Genomic DNA, 24,006 nt, shown 5'->3' on the forward strand with positions numbered 1-24,006 from the left:
TAGCACAGTGTATTATCCTTACAGCTCTGGTGCTGAGTTTGGCTGGTAAATGTGTGAGTGTCTGTAGGGCCTCAGAGACAAATGAGATAGAGGACGGATGTAAGATGCTAACACACACAGAGGGGGATGGGGAAGCGGGAGAGGGAGGTCTTCTGGGCTGCGGTGGGAGTTGAGAGGGTTGAACGTGAGTAAATCAGTATAACTGCAGTAGACATGAAGTCACTGGTTTCTTCAGGCTCTCTCAGAGTGATAATTTTGGGGGATCCTCTTTCGTTGGTGGTTGAATGTGTGCAGAACTGACCCCATTTTTGTCAGAGTAGGGGATGAAGGCTGTCTGTCCGCTCATGATTGGTGGTATTTATGTGCATGTGTGAGTGTGGTGGTGTGCTTTGTTCCAACTGGCACTGACTTACAAACTGACTGAGAGCACATGATCACCGGAAAGAAATCGCACCTTTAATGCCTTTTCAAATAAATACCTGTTATTAGCAAATATTTTATTGATCTTAGGTTTATTATAGTTCAGAATTTACTTTTTGCACTTATGTTTTAAAATCTACAATGTGTTAGATGTTTAACTTTGAGTATTCAGGTTTGTGATTCTCTATGCCCTGTGTTGAGAACCTTTAATGGACTATAAACTGCTATTTTCATGCTTTTGAACCATTCTAAAAGTAAGACAAGGATTAGGGCCACGGAATAGATGTTTTTGGTCATGACTTTAAAAAGAAATCCCAGAATTATGACATTTTTTGGAAAATGCGGATTTTTTCACAGTTTTTAGAAACAAAAAGTCAGAATTTCTATACAACCCCAGGGGTGCCCTCTGGAATGCCTTCTGAATAACACAGCAGCAAATGACCTGGAACCTGCCATCAGTCTATCAGTAGATCTCTCTCTCTCTCTCACACACACACACACACACACACACACACACACACACACACACACACACACACGCCACTGTCAAGCACCATTTACAACCACTACCCTAGGAGCTACAGATTAGTCAGAAATAGATTGTTAGACGTCTGAGGGGAAAAAGTCAGAATTCTCAGTTTCAGTCAAAATTCAGATAAAAAAGAAAAAAAAAGAAAAGTCATGACACCTCTGTACTCGTGTCTACTCTCTCTCCCTCGCACACAGACACACACAGTCATCCACCCTTCGTTATCGCCCTCAGCTTGCCTCTGATTTATAATTCCATCAGGGTCCAAGCTCCAGCTTCTTCATCATACAACCCCAGGGGTGATCTACTCTTTAGGAATTAAACAGCAGCAAATGGCCTGGAACCTGCCATCAGTCTACCAGTAGATCACACATACACACATACACACTCTGCACAGCCACTACGTCAAGCATCATTTACATCATCCCTAAGCTTTATTTTCTCTCCAGGAGTCCAACTGAGTGCAGTTCATTTAACATTTGAATATTTTAAGGAGATGATGTTTAAAATATATGTGTAAGAATGCTTCCTGTATTCCAAATTATTCATAGGCTAAGCTTGAAAGTATTTGCCTCTCTCCTCCTGAAGATTGATGAATGAGTCTGCTTTCTGCAGAAAGCAAAGTTCCGCTGCGACTGCTTTGAACAATCTTCCTTTATGACTCATTAGTTACTTTGTCAAGATGTTTGATGTTGGAATGAAAAACTGCCTCACTCAACAGTTATCTATATGTATATTTAATACAGAGTAGGTGGAAATATTTTGGCAATGTATAGTTAGAAGAGCTCAATATGCCTGTCCTGTAGCTCTGCAACATAATTCTTCCATCTTGCCAATAACTCTCTTTTTCCAGACAGCCTGAAGGCATCCTGTTTCTGTATGTGCATGTCTTTATACCATCAAACACGGTGTTGTCTTTGAATTATTGCAAAAACATGATTTATGGATCCCCCATGCTAATCCGATCGTATCTGGATGAATCTTTCTCTTTCAAGTGTCAAGGGTCTCCCAGTTCCTACCCAGTGCACAGTTATTCTCCTTGCCTGAGAGTTATTAAAGCTTCAGATCTCAAAGGTGTGTTATAATGGGTCATGCTGATCAGGCCACACAGCCTCTTTTGAACCATGTAGCACAGGCTTTAGGGGGATAAAAGGTTATGGAAAGCTTGAGGACCAGGTCTAATTGCTGAGTAGGAAATTGATCGATTATGGCATTTAGCTGGTCTGGTCTTCCTGCACTGGGAGCTCTGTGAAAATGCCCTGTTCTAACCCTGAGGTTGAAACCACATAATGGACATAGGATCCCTCAAAAATCCTAATGAAAGTATAATGAGTGCATTAATATAGTTTATGTGTTCTTGATATAAAGAACTTCCACCACTTCTCTGGCCTTTGGACCAAACATGGAAGTGAAGCAATGAAGTAGAGCTAATGAGCTAAGTTTATCTCAGTTCATGGCTTAGTGTCATTTTCTTAGAGCTGGTCAAAATGTAGATGCTCAGATAAACATTATTTTCTATTTGTTTTCTAATGTAGACTTTGTAAATACTTCACTCAGCGTGGATCCTGCACCAAGCCTGGTGTCCTATCATGCGATTTTAAAAGACAATAAGTCATTTCAGAAGTCTTTGTTTGCTCATGCCCCACCTCTTCACCGAGTTTTATGAAATTCCGATGGGTAGTTTTTTGCATAATGTTGCTCATACAAAGGTGCACAGACATGTAAATGGTGCTAAAAACACAAATCGTTTCCTCTTTAGCAGTGGAATAAAAAGTCGAGTAATAAAAGTCGAGTATATGTGGTTTCATAGTGCCCCTCACAGTCAAAAATAAGCCGCCGTGCTGTCTATCACGCCAGTTACATGTGCCAAAAACATGTACACTCCATAGTGATTTTGTAGTTCACTTGTACAATTATTTTGCAGTCTAACTTTATGAACAGCCACAGAATAAAAGAAACCAGTGATTATGTTTTCAACATTTGTTTCTTAATCTTTTTTCTTGTAGTATTTGAACTTTAGTGTGATGCGGAAATACAGAGATATATGGAGGTGTGGTCACTGGAGTGCACCGATGGTATTTTTAATGGACAAAGGACGGGCAGTGGAGGCCGTGGCTGCCAGACATAGCTCAGCGGGGGCTGATTTAGATGTAACTGGGGGAAAGAGAGGAAGATAAAGATGTAATTCAGAAACTTGAGGGTTTGAATTCTCCAAGTTGGTTATGTGGACACGAACACTCACGCGCACATACGTACAAATACACATGGACATAGATACTTGAGGAACACATGCGACCGCTGGTAGCCACAAACTCCTCTGGCTGCCCCACACACATTCATGTCCTGTCAGCAAAGAGACTGAGGTTGATGTTTATTTAGGCTCTCATGCATAGAGCTGCAGTCCAGCTGGGCAGCCAGTAGTTGCTGCTGGGCCCCATCATTCCCCCTTAGAGCGTATCCTAGAGCTGTATGACTGGTGGTCATATGTCCCAAAATATACCAAAGTATGGTATTCACCTTTATTCAGCATGTGTAACCTGACATGCATACTAGGGTTATCAAGACACTAGAATTTCAAACTCAGTACAGTTACCCAGGAAAATACAAGGGGGAAAAAACGTGAAACTTAGAAGTATTTTTATTTTTTTTGTTTTTAAGTTGTCTTACAAAATAAAGTAACATAATTGTAAGGTATATATAAGACTCTCTTAGAAAGTGCAAAAAAGACATCAGTGTTTTAAGGCTCTCTGAGATCGTGCTGTGCCTCTAATCACTTGGGACTACATTTCCATTGTTGATCAAATGGAGCTGGTAATATGAGCTACCACTATTTCTATTTAGTTATTGTAGGCTTTTCTTTTCTATCTGGGGCTTTAAAACAAACATAAAACTTTTAAGATGAATATAATTGCATTATCTTGTTAAACTAATCATGTCTATTAACATTTCAGACGAGCAGGACTGATCATGTTTGCTGCCTAGCTCCAACATTAACACTGTAATTTTATTATTGGCCACAGTGATAACAGCAGCTAATGTGGCTGTTGAGAAATTGCTAATAGCTAAATGGCTAATGGTAGCATGTGTGCTATCCAAATTAAGATTAATGATAACTGTGAAATGTAATATTTCAATTCCTCATAAATTGTTATTCAGTGCTGTGAATGTCAGTCATTTCAGCTGCTAGTGAGGGAAGGGGCATATGGCGAATATGGCGCTGTTGCTATCAATACTGTTTTAAATGACTATCTAATCTGATAGAAATTTTTAATATTGCTTAGTATCTGAGTATTCACCTAAATTCTTAATCTTTAGCATCAATAACAGTCTTGCTAGTTTTTTAATTCAGGTGTTTTTAAGGCATCTTAAAAAAAGAAAAAGTCATTTGTAAAATATGATCATGGTGAATGCGATGATCAAAAGATTATTTATCTTCAAATAAATATATTTACTGTTGGCTCGTCTGAGTATGAAGGCACAAGTTGCTAGGTTTTGCTCTTAAGGACTTATTTATACATTTTCTGGAAATAACCATCACCGTTATTTAATTTTCTTTCATCCTGTTTGGTTTTATTATGAATGACTCAGCATCAGCTTGTGACTTCATTATTAGTTTGAACAAAGGAGCTTTCAGGATGCAAAAATGAAAGCAAATTTCCTGTAAGCTGGAGTTGTACAAATATTTTATTATTCCACTTAAGTAGGTTCCATAGTGTGTCCACACTGTATATTCATGGCTTAAGGAAACAAAGAATTCCTTGACTATGTAGTCACCTGAATGCACTTCCAGCAGAGGTGTGCTCTGCTACAGCTGGCCTAATGCAAATGTACCAAGTACGGCATCAACAACTTATCCACGACCTAACTTTACCCTTAAATACCTCCTAGGTAACGTCAGACGACTCTGGCTCTTATTGCACGATTATGCCATTTTACACCTTATAACTAACCCCACACATTGAGTATTTTATGAGGGTAATACAACCAGTAAACCTGGAAAATGTGATCTGTATTGCGTCTGAGTTTAGTGAGCGGAGAAGTGAGCACAAAGGCCGTAGAGGCAGCTCTAAATGCTCCCCAGCCTTGTAACACAAGCCTGACTCTGCAGAAACCCCGTGATAACTGCCACAATTGGCACACTCATGAACACTGCAGCGAGAAAACACAAAGCACGTGACCTGGCCTGACCGGTGTGGGTGTGTTGCCTTAATAGTAGTTGTTGTGGGTTTAGCCAATAGCCATATATGGCATTGGTTTTGACTAGTATAACATCATCTTTGCTGACCTTTTTTGTCCCTTCAACACACCACTAATCTACAGTAGCTTGTGAAGTCACAGGCTAATGTAAAAAGTATTCTTTGGAAGAGGATGAAGAACATGTGAGGAGTTTCTTGTAGTCTGCTGACACTAGAGCTTGCGGGTTTCATGTTTTGCCAACATGTTCAGTCAGCTGATGTCTGGCTTACACCATGTCTTTCTGACTCACAGCATCTGGTGTCTGCTGTCACTCTAGAACGCACAAGCATTGAACGATGTATGTGATTTACCAGGTATACAGTACTGTGCAAAAGTCTTGAGCCATTGTTCATATCTTTATATTTTGCTAGGAAATGGAAACTAGCAGTGCAAACATACATGAAAAGACGATAAGTGGGGCAAAACCAGAATTTTTTTCATTTCGGACAAGCTTGAAAGTCAGTTTGGCACGACCATCTTTATTCTTCAACACAATACAACCTCTCTTAGGCAGACTTTCTTCTAATGTCTTCAAGTAGTCTTCAGGACTCCAGACTTTTGGAAGGACATTCAAAGCTCTTGTTTGGATGTCGGCTGCCTTTTGTACCGTTTTCCGTCAAGATGGTCCCACAGCTCTCTGGGGAGGCCAATCCGTGATAAATAAACATCGACACACACATCTGAGCACACATGAAGAAAAGGTGTTACATTTTCTGTTAAAGTTCTCATAGTTTCTATGACTTTTCTTTCCCCCTTTTGCCTTTGGTTTCGTTCCCTCTCACCAGTCACAGATGTTTCAACAACTCAAAGAAAACAATCAAGCACTTTCACTGGGTATGTCTGGCACTGTCAGTGTCTTTTCCCTCTTTCCTTTGTCATATTCCCACATTTCTGCCACCCTCATTGCTTTTCAAAGCCTCAAGGCCTCTGTTTTTGGCAGTCGCCACCATGAGCCACCATTTCAAATAAGATGTGACAAGCAAGAGGTGGCTCTGACTATGACATTGCATGCTTATTGGCTAATGTCAACTAATGAGCATGCACTGGATAACCCACCTTTCAGAAACTTAGAATAACCAAAATTTCACCAAAATGAGTGACTGAGCCATTAAAGTGTTTAATGGTCAAGCCAGAAGTGCTGTTGTCCTATAGACTTTTCTAGAACCCCTAGTGGCTAGAATGCAGGTTTAAGGCACTAGACCCATGTTATGTACATCTACCTTTTATTACCATAAGAGGTTACAGAGTGTCTCTTTGTGAAAAAATTGTAACTTCTAAAAGATGGACATCTCATGGAGGTCTGAAAACTGAAGCCAAAGTACAAGGGCCTTCAAAAAAAACAAAACCCTGAAACCCAACTCTACAAGAGTCTGTGAGGAAACAAACCCCATAGACCTTTGTATGGTCTATGGTTTTGTTTTTTTTGCTATTTTTAAATCTTTCTAATGTGCACTCTGTAAATGATGGTCTTATTTAAAGTCAAATCAACAATGAAGCGGGTGTATTCTTTAGGGCGAGTCCGACTTGTGATTGAGAAGTACCTTTTGAGCCTGTCAAGCACAGACACATTCAGTTTAAAAAAAGAACATGACCACAATGCTTAATTCAAGGTTTCAAGTGTTGGCAGCAACCATCTTTTGTATACAATCCGTAGAAGAAATATGAATTTTGACTTTGGGAATGCTTGGTTTACGCTATATTCAAAGTATTCAAAAGCAATCAACTGAACTGCCACAAGCTTCAGCTGTAAACATTGTTTTTCTGCCCAGAATATGTCATATTACCGAAGCTGCATGCCACATAATCAGAATGTGTTTAAAGGAAAAGTCAATTGCTACTTAAACTCTAGAGCCTTTAATTTATCCGATGCAAGATAAAAAGAAAAAACTAAAACAGAGAGAAACAGCCTTTTTTTTAATTAAAAAGCAAGATTATTAAAGAAAACCATGAATAAACAGGAGTCATTACAGCAACTGATGTGGCACTTATAAAGTGTCTTAAACTAGATATTAAGAAAGCACCCAGTCTGCCAGGCGAAATGCACTTAAGCAAAGCTAAACTTCACTAACCCACAAATTTGCCCGGTTACAGTCAGAAGTGAAAAAGAGCGAAAACGCCTTTGTTCTTTCACTGTGTCGCTTAAAACTGTAAAAAGAAAAAGAATCCTTTATGACGCAAAACTTTGTATCTGAGACCAACATCCATGACCGAGGCAAATTAAGAGCATTGTCAGAGCTCAGCCATTATGTTTTTCCCCTCAGTGCTGCAGTGTTTTCTATCCAAAGCTATTCACTATGGCTGGTACCAAAAAAGCCCCTTAAATTAAAACAGAAGGAGAAAAAAAAAGTAGCAAAGCGGAAGCTGGACTGTGAGCCAGCCAGACGCTTTGATCCCACTACAGACTGCTTAGTAAACATGGCGGGGAAGAAGCAAGATACAGACAGAGATAGCACAGGTGACTTGATAGACCTTACAGTTAGCGCTCACCGGGTCAGGTTAACTCTTTTGTAACCTCTGAGGCATTCAACAGCTCTGTTTGCACATGTCTGTATATGCGTAATGATCTGTTAACCCAAACACAAGATAAACCCAAACGGTGATAATACTGTGCATTGTTTCTGTGATGTAGTTTGTAGGGCATTGATTAGGCCCAGAATCAGAGGGAAACATACACATAGTCACTACTTCAGAAAGATTCTTCATGTGAAACAAAGCATTACCTCAGAGGTATGTAAGACTGTATATTGACTGTTTTATTACTAGATTCTAGTAATGATTAATGGTAATCCTTTTCTCTATATGATGTTTTGCCCATTTAGCTTCATTGTTCAGACTTTTACATTACAAGTTTATCCTAAACCAGATTTTTATACCAGTTTCATACAAATTGGTCACATAAAAGTCGTGACTATTCGATTTAGTTATAAGGGGTTTTTCTGATGAGCATTTTGGGGTCTGTCGCTCCGCTGCCACTTATGTCCCTGTAACTGTTCCAGCCCCCAAACATATGAAGCTCTTTCCAGAGTGAAGGAATGTTTTGCATTTAGCTGCGGGCTGTTTACCTCCTTTACAAATGAAGGAAAATCGAAGCATGCAGTGAAGTTAACATTCATACAGTCACACATTTGCATGGATGTAAGGACAAATTCAGATAAAATATACAAAACTGTACACACTAACACAAACGTCTGCCCCCTTCCTGTGGTCTTTTTGCTTGGTGTTCACAAATGAGCAACTGCTTCTTTGTTGGGCTGGAAACTGCAAAATAAGCAAAGCTCCGGACGAGAATTTGCTGCCAACTTTGTCGGCTTCACACATTCGTTAAATGGTGCACACTACTGTTTTCGTGTCATTGTGTGCCCATGGCAAAAACTACTCTCTGCTTTTTCTGTGAGATCCATACTTCTTGTTTTCATTTGTGTGAGGAGGGTTGAATCAGATGTGTTGGGGAGGGAGCAGGCTAATGCTTTCCAGTCTGTGGCTGGTTTCAGTTTTCTTTCTGTGGTGGACAAAGACAGAGAAGAAGAGAGAGAAGGCAGAATATTTGTAAACGGAGGGGGCAGTCTTGGGTGGGGGGATTCAAAGAGAGTAATTCCCAGGATATCTTAAGCTGGAAATAAAGTGTAAATTCAAATGTTTACAAGAAACAAATTAAAATTCTAATGTATTTTCTAGTTAATGCATATTTACTTTCATATTTTTTGGTTTGCTAGTATTTTGAGAATATGATTATCATATCTTGTCAAGTTTTTGTCCAGTACTATGTAAAACTACATCCAAAAGTCCTCAGTCACCCATCATTTCTTTATATTTTCCTTCCAAAGAGCCAGGCTGTCAAGGTATTTCAAAGTTGCCCTTGGACATTGGTTGCTTTTCCCCTCATTTTTTGTCAACACGGTAATTCCCAAAGAGCTTTTAGCCAAAAACTTGGCATAGTGTTAGCCTGAATAGAAAAACACACAATGGATCGCTATCAGTCATGGATTGGCCTCCCCAGAGCCTGCATCTCAACGTTACTGAAGCAGTGTAGGGTCATCTTGACTTGACAGAGAACAGAACAAAAACAAGCCAACATGCAATGACGAGCTTTGAATGTCCTTCAAGAAGGACATTAGATTTCTTAAGAAGCAAATGCATGCCCCACAGTTCTTAGAGTTCAAAGATGCACCCAAGGATTTAGAGATATTATTATCAGTTAAGTTTAAAGAGAAGTTTTTCTTAAACACACTCATTATATTGGTTTCTGTCAAAAGGATCTTTTTTCTAAAGATCATGAATCTTCTAATGTTTCTCCTGAGAGGTTATGAATGAGCACAGTGATCTGCTTTCCAAATCTCAGCAACAAGCTGCTTAGTTGGTACAACTTCCTGTCAGGAAACCAAAATAATGGGAAAAAATGCTTTCATGTTACACAAATGATCAGTATGGACAAACCGCTGACAAATCTATCTTGTCTAATGGAACGTATGATCTTACTGCCCAGCCCTGCAGCCGTGCATGTCTGTTTACATGCAGCCTGGAGCCGCATCTTCCATCTCTGGCACACCGCATTCCCAGTTTTCCAGCCTAAGTTGAATGAAATTTTCAGCTCATTCCCCGGAGCCTCACTCGAACTTTTCATTGCTTCTCTTACTTTCTCTCGTTCTCAGACAGCCCTCCTCCTCTCCTGCCTGCTCCTTCCCTCCCCTTTGTACCTCTTCTCTGACTGCTCGCTCACACAGCAGTGGGCTGTGTAGGTGGACACTACACATGTCCCTTGTCTTTCTCTCCTTCCCTCTCTGAGGCACACACTCTCTCTCTCCCTCCCTCACCACCTCATTCTCTCTCTTGCTCTCTCCTGCTGTCACATTCCAGTTGTCTAAAGCCAGGTTTAACTTTCTTTCTCACTGAGTGTAGGAAGGAAGGCTAAACCAAAAAGAGCCCAGGCATTAGCAGAGCCTTAGTCTTTCCGGATGAGAAGAAGAAAAGACGAGGAAACTCTCTTCATACTCCATTTGGCTTAAAAAGGGGGAGTCACCCAAAAGAAGCATACCTTCTTAAAGGGGCTATTTTTTTTCCTCCCTCCTTCCTTTCTTTGCCTTTTTTGGGCCATGCTCTCTCATTCTGTTTAGACCCACAGCGGACTATTCACGTGAGCGCTTGTTTGTACGGCAAAGCCAGTTCTAGTTCTTTTGCCGGGACAGAGAGGAGGCGGATTAGGGGGGGGGGAGTGTTTGACAGAGACATACGCTCAAAGAGAAAGCTGCCGCTTGGACCCGCAAAGGATTTTCCGTTCAGCGATGTGTGTGTAAGTGTCACCTGGTCTCCTGTCTGAACACGCTTTTAAATCTCTTCGCTGTACTCTGGTCACTTTTGCCTCAGACTTGGAAACAAGCATGTGATCTGAGATGCAATTTGTAATAGTTAAAGAGTTTTAAAGTGTACTGTACTGAACTCTAAACCAAAGTAAATAGTGGTTATGTTTCACATCCACAGCATATCATGTGTTACATATCCCTTGGACTCCCTGTGGCTTCCAAATCCTCATCTGTGTTAAAGTTTTACATTCTGAACTTCAAATGTTTTATGTCCTTTTGTGTCTGCTTATTTTGCTTTTGCCTTTTGCAGAGGAATGTTATTGCTGTTTTAGCTCTTGCAGTTAAGGATTTGAGAATGTATGAAGGGATACAATAGTGTGAGACTGAGTGCCAAGCATTTGGAACTTAAGACAGCAGTCTGTCTTAAGATGGCTGTGAAATGTGAAGAAACAAGTTAGCTAGATTAGATTTGTAGACATAAGCTTAGATAAACATCATAAGATCACTTAGTTATAAAATACGTGTGTCTCAGTCTGTACTGGTACCTTTAATAGAGGGACTGAAACTCTGTTTTCAGGTTTTCCTTTTGTGTGTGGGTTTCTATGGACGGTCAGTGTTTTCGTCAATGAACAGGATCTGTTAGCAGTTAGACTCCACTGTAATTAAGCACAGGATGCATAATATTGTAAAGAAAGTACTGACTTGTTGTTACACATGCCAAAAGGTTACTGCTGACTCAGAGTGGGTAGTGGCATGAACTCCCCAAACATAGGCCACCTTAACTCCAAAACTCTATAAGATCACTTTCTTTCTCATGCATGTAGCTAACAGTTATTTTCCATTTGAAAGATCATTTTTATGTATTAATTGATAAGTTTGGTTAGAGACTGGTTGGCAACAACCAGGCAAACTCAGGTTGCTAGGAAAATGATGTGTCCCCAAATGGTTGCCGGGTGGCTGCTGCAGATTTTGGTCTATTGTTGGGTGAAACCAGTCAAGAAAAGTATGTTGCATCAAAAGCTTCCTTTTGCTGTGGCAGATTGCCACAGTCACACATAGTTTGCACTGAAGTCACTAATTTGTATGTAAACTCTTGCCATCTACTCACAAGCTTTAAAGCTGAAGCCAATAAGTGTTCACACAACATTTACTTTAAAAATAAACCCTCTGCGTTTCTGTTCTATTTCTGTTTCTGTTGCGTCTCACATTTTAGAGTTTCACCAGCAGTTGCAAGTAGCTGGTGAGTGTTTGCTGGCAAGTCAGCTTCTTTCATACAAACTATGCCATCTTAATGTACTAGCAAGCAAAGTGATCTCCAGCAATTGCTCATCGACTAATGGGGAATGCCTAGCAAACAGGGCTTGCCTTGAGGTTATGACTAGATGATGTGTTCAGATCAAATTAAGATAAAGGGACCAAGCTTTAACATTTGTAAACCTATTAACAGCATAATTTTCTGCTGATCGTGTAGAAAATAAGTCATTTTATCAGTAATCTTTTGTGTATTTCTCCCGTAAGTCGGTTTAACTAATAGAAAAACATGAACCAGTATAGTGAGAGGGTTGGTTGGCTCTCTTATGGTCACTGCAAAAGATTTTTTAAGTGATCTATTTTATCCAGTGATAAAATATTTCCAACCTGATGGAAATTGCTAATAATTTCTCTATAGGGAACCAGGGTCACTGAATGGTTTGATAAGTATGATAATGACTCAGCAGTCTCCAGCACTATTATAAAGACTCCAACTACTGTAATCCAACACTCACTCCTATGTCATCTAATGACACTTAGTCAGCAACCATTTCACATCATAGTTTACCGCATGGCCGGAAAGAGCTAGCCACAAAAGATACTCCTTTACCTTCATTTTCAATCATCTTGAAGAACATTAACCAACAAAACTTTTAAAAAGGGGGCTAAAAGGCAAAACAGCAGATGGCAAACTTCTCATTAGTTTCCTTAGCATGGAAAATAAAGACACACCGTGTGACAATAGGAACCTGAAAGCAAAGCTGGACCAGAATTTTCAGTCTTGTCACATTTTTCTTACATTTCTTTAATGATAAACTAGAAAACATGTTTAATGTTTAAACCACTGGTACAATTTAAGCAAGTCTTCCTGCACTTCAACCCGTGTGTTTTTACAGAAGCCTGCTTTCAACACAAATGTGGGTTTAACTCCCAGCAGTGCGTGCACAACACCCGAACGCACACGTCACCCTTCGGAAACAGGCCTGAGAAAACCAGCGAGCTGCTAAGAGCACACAATGGTGCAGTCAGTTCCTGGATGCCAAAATGACCAGACTGTTTAGCTGGCTTCCAAATTGTCGGTGTGTGTGTCTCTGTGTGTTTGTGTATATGTGTTTGTGTGTGTTTTACTGTCTGTTGTGACCACGTGTATGCAGCAATTTGCGCTCATTCCTCCATGTTTGAGCTACTTTAAATGTGTTAGCCTGTGAGTGTGTGCTGTGTCCACACCTCTCCCTGCCAGTCAAGTTTCCCTCAAATTGACGCGTTGCTGTTCCCCCATAGCGCCAGTTTGCAGTGCCGTCCTGGTCCCTCCCAAACCACAAGGGACTCTTTGTTTGTAATTTATGAATTAGTGTGTGGTTTGGGTTACGAGAAGAGAGGGCAGGCCAGAGGCTAAGGCACAGGAACGGCAGCAGGTCTACTTGATTAGCTCAATGCTAACCCGATTTTGTTTATTATTCCAAATTATTACTTTGGAAGTCCTGCATAGAAAGAAGGAAAGCTCAAGATGACAGTAGACATGATTAATGGAGAAGAAAATGAATGGGCTTCTCTGTCTCTTTCCCTCTGCTTTTCTTTGTGTGTCTTTTGCGCCCACAGATGTGACTTCACGTTTGACAATGCCGTGATAATCTTTTTAAATCTGTGTCCAGCCATCAGATAAGGCTGGCGGCTCAGTTGTAAAAACAGTGCATACATAAAGCCTTCTCTTCATCTTCATAGTTTCATATATACAGCTTCATACTGAGCTGCCTGGAGCACTCTTTCCACCATCCGTTCACCCCCCTTGTCTCTTTTTCATCAAGTGGTTATATTTACTTTGTCTAGTCTGAATGGAACCTGGCACAGTATTATGCTTTGGCCTGGTCCTTCTTTTCACAAAATAGCAAAGCCCTTTCCAACCTCATCTTCTTTTTTTTACACTTGATTTGATTTTTATCCCTTTCTCCCTGTTCTCTGTTTTTGAAACTCAGCATGCATTCCTAATGGCTTCAGCTCTCCTAGAGAGATGTTTTCATTTTTTCCCCCCCTTCCTTCCTACTGACCTTCCTTCCTTCCCTCTTTCCTTCCAGGATGAGGCTTGAAAAAAAAGTGAAAGACATTTGAAGGGGGGTGAGGAGGTCCTCTGATTGCCAAAGCAGATGCCCCACTCAACCCCAAAACAAAAAAAGTTCCTGACATTCTTCAGCACCAACGTGCAGCTGCTTGCAGGCCAGGCTGGGGTTCTTCTGCCCCCCACATCCCACCCAATACTTCCCCACCAGCATCTTGGTCTATATATCATCATCACGTTAACTGTGTAGCCTTAGCTCAAGCTGCTTCTCACTTTTATTTTCTATTTTTTATTATCTCCAGAGTCCAGAGCATCTGCCATGACTTAACCCATACTTCAAATCTAAATACCGGGGACCCCCACTCTCAAATTTTATATACTACAGTTTCACTGATAACAAGCTGACTTTACAAACTAATAATCATGTTAAAGGTTTGATAGTTCTGCTTCCAAAAGGTACAAGAATCTTTTCTTTTGTCTCGGGCCAGTTCTTTGTACTATGAAATCAGTGGCAGTTGTAGCAGACTTCTTTAGTCTTCTCCTGGGGGAATAGTGTTTTATCACTCCTCTGATGTCCAGGTTATTGCCTGGACTGGTCCAGGATAAAGGGATTTGAGGAGCTCATAGCTTTTGAGAGTAATTTATTTCCCACTGAGATTGTGAGGGTAAGTCCTCGGGATCGTGGCAGAATTAAAAGGTCAACAAGGTGAGAAAAGGAAAAAAAGCGCCCTAGCCCGGTGCACTTGGGCGCACAGAAGTTAACACTTGAAGATCTGAAACACACCAAGACACATGCACTTGTAGTCTATTGCCGTGTGAACATGCAGCAATGAGAGTGATGCACTGGTCACGGTGCAAGAGAAACAAAGTAAGATGAGCATTTATTCTATTCCCATTCACTTTTATATTGTTTAAACACTCTTTTGTTAGTTCATTTAGATATTTAAGTTTACCCGTTCATACTAATTGGTGTAGAAAGTGTCACACTTGCTGATCTAACTAAAGTAACTCTTAACAATGTCATGGCAGAGAACCTCTTGAAAGAATTAATTCAGCAGAGCTTTTTGCCTTTTAGTTGACCTTTAGCAGGTCACGCTTACCCAAATTAATATACTCTAGAGGGGAATCTGGTAAAGATCAAGGACACTGCACTTCACAGCGAGAATGTGTCCCTAAATATGTTGGCCACGTTCATAGTAGACTGGAGAAATGAAGAGCATTGTACTGTTAGCTTTGTCTACTCATGTCAGTGTTTTACGTGTATACAAGACGTGGGTCAGCCAATATCTGCCAATGATAGCTCTTTCTTCGTCTACCCCCCCCATCCCCAGCTCACCCTGCCTCACCCCACCTCACCCCGCCTCATCCCCATTAAACTCAATTTGTTCTGAGACTTGAGGATCACTTTGAGCCCAGAAGCATGTGCTGCATGAGCAAAGCGATGCAGGGAAATGTATTTTAGAAAGTTTAGTGGTAACACTGTAAAAAAAAAAAAAGAAGAAGAAGAAGAAGAAGAGAAGTAAAAAGAAAAGAAAAAAATAACTGCTTGAAGATGGGCCAAATAAAAGGCACTATCACAAATGCTTTTTAAACAGTTAATCAAAAATGTAGTTTGAGCGTGTGGTGTGTGCTCTGTAAGGTTTTGCAAAGTTACAGTACTTCTTATGATCTAACTCTTATATGTTTTAACTTTTATTTTGTTTTCTTATATGTTCTTTTATGTTTTGTGCCTGGTTAAGTCCTTATTAGATGTCAGCAGACTTTCAAAAAGCCCAAACGCTCCTCAGAAATCTACTGAGACCTCCAATCAAGGTTAAAATATGCAGCAGGATTACAGGGAACAGATTTAATGAAGACCCAGCATCTCAGTGAAGAGAATTTAAGATGAAGTTTGTTTTATCTAAACATGTGTTTTAACTCAGGACACATGTGATAGGTTTCAATATACAGTAAACATGTGTTGTGGATTGTGTTGCCTTGGTAGTTTTATCGCTGTTGTAGTTCAGGTTTTAGAAATTAGCAGACATGCTTAATGATGCCTTGAGATTTTACAGCCCAGGGTTTTCAAATGAAGCATTGAATGACTATCTACAGATGTGTTTTAGGTTTTCTTAGACTGGAGAACATCTGCTGCTACATAAATGTGTGCTTGTAATTTAAGATAACGCCTGAACTTTGGGGCTAATTTTTTTATGGTATTTCTGGATGAACTGTAAGATTTGTTGGAAATATTTAACAAGTAACAAAAAATATAATAATGTTGGAGTTGTAGTGCATTTTATAATTTTTTTTAAATTCGGTCATCCCGTGTGAGGACTGTTTATACAATCATATTGCATTAGTACGTATTAAAAAGCAAACATTTTTTCTGGCCTTGCATTGAAGTCTATAACCTTTGAGTTTAGCATGATGTTCTCAACCTGACATCAGGACACTATTTATGCCACAAATCTGCTCAGAGATTGCATTGAAAAATCTTTTCAAATAGCACGGACATCATATGAGCTGTCCTAGTTCTGGCATGAGAGAATTGCTGTGATAATTATCTGAAACAATCTGCAGGACACAGAGCTCAAGTAGAAATGCGATGCCTCAAACAGCCGGGGTCAGTCCACTTATCACTTGTCCTGTGTGGAGGGTGGCTCTGCTGTAAACAATATTGACCTTTAATTGTTGTTTTCAGGGTCAAAGGTTATCTCTTATCAGCTGCTGTCACACACAGTATAAGGATATGCTGAAGGAAATAATCTTAACAGAATACGTCTCAAGGAATTCAGGTGTCGTTATTCTCCAGACGTCCAACTTCTTTTCTGTCTACTGTTTACAGAGCAGTATAATAAATACGTCTGAATCACAGGGTAGTTCAGGTTTTTGCTTTTTATTTTTGTAGTTTGTGTCGTCATCATTTTTGTCTATTAACATAATACTGATAACTTTAATCAGAATGAATGCATCAGCAACACAAAGCTGGGCTGAGTATAGTGTTAATAAATCCACATGGTAGCCATTGTTGCTTGTGTCCAGATCTGTGGCAGCATTTCTGTTGCACTAGCTTTCAGTATTATTTCAAGAAAAGAAAGTATAGTTTTTACAGCCTCTCCTGCCCACTCCTAAAATAGGCATAATTACACCAGCAATTTAAAAACATGGAGCTACAATACTGGTTACAGTTGGTTCGTCCTTGGGAAGAAAAAGGTGCATTTCTGTTGTTTGTAAAAAGAAAAGAAAAAGAAATTAAAGTTAATTACTGAGCCTCAGTGGTGTTTTGGACTGTACCAAATAAGCCAGACTGGTGAAATCCAGTCTTTCGCCTAACCTAGGGTTCCTTGTTTCAGGTAAGTGATGACCATCTAAAGGTGAGAGTGGTGTTGATACCTTCATCCAGTGCTCTGTGAGATGTAGTATTAACTTACACCTTTGATTGCCATTTCAAATTCATTTTCTTTACCATTTATTTAACTTCTGGTGCCTCTTCAAGAATAGATTTTAATCTCAATCACACTTTCATATGAATAAATAAAGGATAATGGGGTTGATTTTAGATGCAACACTTGACAGCAATATTATTGCTTGTAGGCTTAAAATATATTTTCACTATTTGGGACGTATCCCAAAGTCTTTCTTAAATAGCCTACAGGCTCTGAGGCTCAGCCTAGCCCAGTACAGTAGAACCATGCTGCGCTGTTATTTAAAAATCTGCCACAGAACTCCAGCACTCTGATCTTGAGCCAGAACCCGCTGATCTACGCTCCAAACACCACCATGGCCTCACTCTTCCTTTCCCTTCCAGCTGAGGATGAAGGGATGATGGAAGGAGGGATGGTGAGAGAAAAAGAGGGAGGGAGGCATTCTCTTTCTGGCCTTCTTTGGCATGCTTTTTTTCTCCTCTTTTCCCAGCAGCCCATCTGTTTCCTGTCTGCAACATGACACCAGTGCCCGATTAGGTTCTGCTACTCTTGAGGTGTGTGTGTGTGTGTGCGCACGTGTGCTATTGGAGGGATTATGATTGGCTGCCATACACCTAGTCATTTATGTTGGTACAAACTGGCCCATGTGGTTGCATGTGATCCAAGTGTGATATAATAGCATCGCTAAAAATGTGTGGGAACCTCTGACTTCTGTCACTGAATCGTATTGAGCATGCTCAGTGGCTGATATATTGTGGTAATGCATTATTCTACTCTTTTCACGCTTGTTTTCATTAAAAAGTGAGAATGTTCTTCAGATAAAAATATCAGTACACTGAGCACTCTGTGCAGAAAAGAAATGCACATTTTGAGCTGTCATTCAGGTATATGCTGTGGCTAAAATGGCTGTTTTCTTAATCTGGCCAGTGTTTGGATCTTGGCTCTTATAACAGTAACAGAGCTGTGTGGATTAGCCGAGATAATCCCCACTCTGTTCTTCTTCACCCTCTATGGCAGCAAAACTGGGAAAGTGAAAATGTATCAAATGGACATCTTGTACATCAGCTCAAAGTACCCTTCCCTTTTTGTTGCATGTCTTTCCCTTTTTCACTGGTTTTTCTCTGTCTAACCCTGTCTGATGGGGATTTTCCACCCTTGGGCCCGCACTGAAAAGCTGGATGCTCCGCTCTCCTACTGTGTTTGTTTTTAATTGACGCACATAAAGACGTCCGTCAGCTAAGGCCAAGTCATACCTCCAAGTTGTGTTTGGCAAGGCCACAGTGGATGCACTGGATTCAGGGCTCCGTAGGTCTAGTTATAGCCTTCCCCAAACCAGACAGACTGTGGGATGCTCCTTTATATAATCCAAGATTTTCGTAGCTGGGCTAATAGAGGGAAACACTCATCAGGTCTCTGTTGTCATAGTCCTTGACACATTAACCCTCTCAAGGCAGGCGTTGCCGATTTGCAACAGTTAAAAACTAACAACCTGATTACCCCACATACATATTTTATGAGTTTTTTTACTCAGAAGTACCACTGCAGGACTTGGTTGTGCATTAGCAACAAAAAGTTTAATATGAGCCTTAGAGGGTTAAAATAGAGTGAAGTACCAATTCAGAAGTGTCAAGAAGTTGATTGACTGTAAAGAAGCCGGTGATCAATTTGGTAAAGCGGTGGAGACAGAAAAGCACTAGGATGTGTTGATAAATGAATGAAATAATGTTTTATTATGTAGATACAACAGTAAAAAAATACATTGAGAGAAACATAAAAATGCATTAAAAAATGACAGAGCCTCTTTAAAATTCTTATAGACAGCCACGTTCTGTGTTTTGATCACAAGATTTCTGCTCTGGCACTGTTAATATGACAGTTGCCCTATAAAGGTCAGGGCTGGTGAGCTCGTGGGTGGTCTTCTACTGCCTAAGAATCCTTTTAAATCTAAACTTTGGCTTCTCATACTGCTGGTAGCTAACGCTACAAGAACATTTAACAAACGTCTACATTAAAATGTCTAAATCATAAAATGTTACTTAAAATTTGTCAAGGCTGTAAAATTAAGAATAAGAAAAAAAACATTATTACTCACTTTAATGAATTCAGATAAACTCATTAGCATATGCTTACTTACATTTAAGCAATAGTTGAAATCCTTCTCACATCTGCTCTTTAAATATGCTTACAGAGCGGTGAGAATGCTAGTGTGGTATAAAGACAGGAAACCAGTCAAAATAACTCTTTTGACTCACCTACCTACAAAGCTAACTCATTAGCATAATGTATGAGAAATGATCAGTTTCTTTTCTCTTCTTGCTTTTCTGTCTCTGCTGTTCTTAAAGGTCAACAGCTCAGTGTGCTCAAAGGATGTTCTTCATTGTGTGTGTATGAGTTAGTGTTAGGTTTTGACCCATGTGTCAGGATATGTTTGTGTCTCCCTTGTGTTAGCATCACACCCCCTGCAGAATCCCTGTTTTGTTGATACACATCTTACTGGTCACAGTGCATTTTCTAACTCTATAAGCCACAGCTTCTTTTTAGCGGTTCTACAACCTTTTGTTACAGGAAAGATTCATAACACAGTGTGAATTAAAATGCACAGATCTTCTCATCTCTGACAAGGAGCTGAAATATTGTTTTCAGTCCTAGTATTTCGTACTGTAAGTTAGGTCAACTGCTTTTTGCTAGTAACTTTAAACTCATAACAAAGCTCGTTTTGAAATAAAGAGAAAATTGATGTTTCATAACTAATATATTTCCACCCAAATACTGACACAACTTTTTTTAGTAAAAACCTCAGACCCTATTGGGGAGATGACTGATAAAATAATAATTGTAATAACTTCCCTTTCTTCTCTTTTTTATTAAAGCAGTGAACATCAGTGCCAGAATTTATTGAAACTTAGCTCACCTCCTGTGCTTACTGTTCTGGACTTTCTACATTAGCTTACAAGAACTGATGTTTGTGATTTAAAATATAAAGATATCCTCCAGCCCCCAGTGTGTTAGGAGTCTTGCCAACTATTGGCTCTACTGTAGCTATTAAAAATACTAATTTGTCTTTTGGATGACTTACAATGTACCCCATTTTGAAGAAACCAAACCTAGATCCTACTGTCTGTAATATCTATATTTTAAATCCCTTTTTAATCTAAGTTCTGTTAAGGATATACTGTTTACTATAGAGACACAGTTTCTACCACTGCTCTCAGTCAGAGCAGTTAAACTACTTCTGAGAGTGTTAAATGACCTGCAGTGCCCTTGGGTGCAGGTGATTTCTCTGTTTTATTATTAAACATCAAGCACTAATTAAGAGGCCACATGGATTTCTGCCTGTATTGGACTCTAATGTCAAATTTGTGATCTGTGGTGCCCCACAGGGTGTGGTTCTGGGACCCCTGTAGTTCATTTTATATCTGTTACGTTTAAGACAGATACATTGAAGACAGTTTTAACATTAGATATCACTTATTCACCATGATGTCCAGCTTTATTTGTCCTTCAGACCATATGTGGTTAATAAGTTAATTATTTATATGACTAATGAGCTGCCTGAAGGCTATCAGTGAAATAAAAATACAGCTCAGTGCAATAGAGTTTCTTGACGCTGGCCCAGACAATGTACCTCTCTTAATCAGGAATAGTAAAGACACCCTCTGTACTATTCCTTTATTTAATTTGGTCAGTATTTAATCTACTAACTGTTAGATTAAATAACCTTAATCTAAAGGGTATTTTCAATCAGTTCCTGCCCTTCAGCGCCCATGTAAAAACAGCTCTTTTAACCTAATTTTATTACGTCTTAGAAATATTAGTGAATTCAGATCCATATTCTCTATAGTGGAGCTGGAGATTCGTTTATGCATTTATTTCATCTTGTATTGACTTCCACAACTCACTGTCAAAAGCCTTCCATAAGACGTATGCGTATACTCTGGCAGTGTCTTTAAATGTACGAGTTCTAATCAATGGAGATTCTGTGCTTTAATTCTTGTACTACTCTGAACTCTGTTTCATTTCTTGTGCAGTTTTTGCCCTGTAGAGTTTTTCTGTGTTGTTTTACATTTGTAGTCTTTTATCTTCTGTCCTCTTCAATTCTCTCTGTCATTTTGGTATTTTCGTAAATGCTTTTCTGTAAAGCACTTTGTGACTCCTGTGTGAAATGCTATATAAATAAATGATGCTTGCTAGCTTGACTGTACACTACAGTACAGAGGGGTACTTTGCTTGAATGTACTCAGTAATTTGCCAACTACAAAGGTCAGTGTACATTGCCTCCTAGGGCAGATAGAACCTTCAGGAACTCCTTCCTCTGTTACTCTGTGTAAACTATTCAGATCCATATTTGTGCTGTAGAATTTGATTGGTGTCTCAACAGAGTTTTATGTGCATTTACCCTCCTCCACAGGCCTGAATGCACATTTGAATTGTGTGTGCGTTTGTCTTTATAAAGAGTATGTCTAAGAGAGAGAGAGAGAGACAAGGATTCAGCTCCCTTTCATCATCTAAGCACATGCTGGCTACATGCTGGATCTCTAACATCCACCAGGCACTTCAACCACGGCAGCAGGTGTTTATTTTAAAGACTGTTGTAAAAGTGTCTCTGGCTGCCTCTGTGTCTGTCACTCCTCTCTCTCTGATGGCCTCTTGTTCTCTGTCTGTCTGCTCTCTCTTACCCCTGAGGCCATGTATATGCATCTGCTTTTAAAGACCGTGATCTAGGTTGACACAGGCAAAACGAGTCAGGAGACACACACACAAATGCAGGCAGCAACACAAATAGATAACCAACTGTACTCAAAAAGCATCTGCAATGGGGATGGAATGCCAAAGCTTTGAGGCCTCATAGGACACGTTTGCATCAACTGAATTTGAGATTGAATACTCCAATTGGAGTAATGCATGTGCTCCCCTGTGAAAATGCCAAGAAAACTAAAAACAAGCAGATAAATGAAATGTTTTTAGCAGTTCTGCTCATCTTTTCCTATCTCGTCTGTCCTCCCTCCTCTTGATCACAAGCAGCTGTTGAGGGCAGTCTGCGATAGAAGTTGCCTCCTAAAATCTATTTTTGGAACTGATTCTAATAATAGTCCATATTAAAATAGTGTCAAAACTCCCCTTAGGTGGGAGACATTTGGCAAGTGTATGGGTGGGGTATAGAGCCTCTACTTTTTGGTATTAACCAAAATTCGCCCATGTACCTATTTAAAAAGGTGTCCGTAGCCAGTTCTAGACAGTATTTTATGATAGCAACATTTCTAATTGGCTTCTGTGTCAACTAAAGTGTAATGTTTGAGAACTGCTTTCAAAAAAATTTCAAACAATACCCAGCTCACACCCTACGTTTTGGTAGTAGACTAAACGAACCGTGTGTAGTCTCATCCATTTGTGTGTGCAGTGTGTATTTGTCATGATAAGACCGATGACGGCTGACCCAGACCTCACTGTTATTATCACTGTGCAGGCCTGACCACTAATATAGACCAGCGCTCTGTCAGCACATGGAGAAAAAAATACGTATTTAAATACACAAGAGCAAGTCAACTCCCACACTTCAATTTAAGCACGATGGTGCTTAAGTTATCATTAGGTTTTTGTCTCTGGAATACAGAAGGCTATTACTTAGTCTGAAAGCTGTCAGTTATGATTCACTCTCACTTTGGGTTTGTGTAATTACCTGACAATGACAGGGCACAGGAGCACATATGATAGACAAGTGCTATATGAGGCAGGTGGTAGTGTTTAACCAGAATGATAAAGAGGGAAGAATCAAATCACAGAGCATGTAATGAAACGCAGATGCTGAAACTTTTGTGTTATGCTGTTATGAGTGTGTATTCTATTGTTTAGAACAACGGGCTGTAATGTAATTTAGTCCATTCTAGTGTTTACTGAAAAGACTGTGTGTTATACAAAGGTCTTAAACACTGCATTGGACTGTGAGGTTATACTGTCACAGGGTCCTAATGGTCTTTTCTCACAATTGCTACGTTAACTTGCTAAATTGTATAGTTCTTCTACTCTGAAGCTGAGGCTTTGCACTGATTTTATACTCAAGAAAAGCATTAATCTATTACTCTGTTGAGAAAAAGTGTGACCACAGTTTGGATTAACAGCAGCACACAATTGGATCATACCTTTAAAGCATTAATGACAGAACCATACTATCTTTGTACTCACTGCTCTCTGTTTGCTCCTTAGTTTAATGGAGTTCAATGAGACTCATTCAGTGCCGACTTCAGTCAATCTTTGAGAATTCATCTTTGGTGTGAAGCAGTGTCTTTCTAACTTTTACTATACGACACTTGCATCTCATCCACTTTTATTATTCCTGATTTTTAAATTCCTTAATTTAAAATTAACCTCTTATGCATTGTGTCATATATACACTGACCAGACACTTCACTAGGTACATCTTGCTAGAACCAGGTTTGAACACCTTTTGCCTTCAAAACTGACTTCATACTTCATGGCATAGATTCAACAAGATGATAGAAGCATTGCTCATCGATATTTGATAGAATCACAGAGTTGTTGCAGATTTGGACTGAAATCTGGTGACTCTGGAAGCCGTTTGAGTACAGTGAAGTCATTGTCATGTGCAGGAAACAAGTCTGTTGATTTGAGCTTTGTGATATGGTGCATTATGTTTTTTATGGAAGCATCCAACAGAAGATGGGTACACTCTAGTATTCAAACAATGCTCAACTGTTATTAAGGGGCGTGCCAAGAAAATATCATCCACATCACTGAACCACCAAAACTGGCTGAATCTGTTGATAGAGCGCAGGACTGATTCATTTACACCAACTA

General features: G+C 39.7%; 1 protein-coding gene across 2 annotated transcripts in view; it reads left to right on the forward strand.

Moving 5' to 3' along the window:
- The window catches only part of eva1aa (eva-1 homolog A, regulator of programmed cell death a), a 72,816-nt gene that overhangs the window by 33,985 nt on the left and 14,825 nt on the right, over nt 1-24,006 (forward strand). Inside the window, exon 1 of one of the 2 annotated variants that reach the window (XM_076873945.1) lies at nt 9,890-10,472. The exons of the other annotated variant lie outside the window; for it this stretch is intronic. The gene's annotated coding sequence lies outside the window, so the exon portion shown is untranslated. Of the gene's footprint in view, nt 1-9,889; nt 10,473-24,006 lie in introns of those variants that run through there. 2 annotated transcript variants of the gene reach the window in all.

Source organism: Maylandia zebra, linkage group LG15 (assembly GCF_041146795.1).
Source record: "Maylandia zebra isolate NMK-2024a linkage group LG15, Mzebra_GT3a, whole genome shotgun sequence".
Classification (NCBI taxonomy): Eukaryota; Metazoa; Chordata; class Actinopteri; order Cichliformes; family Cichlidae; genus Maylandia; species Maylandia zebra.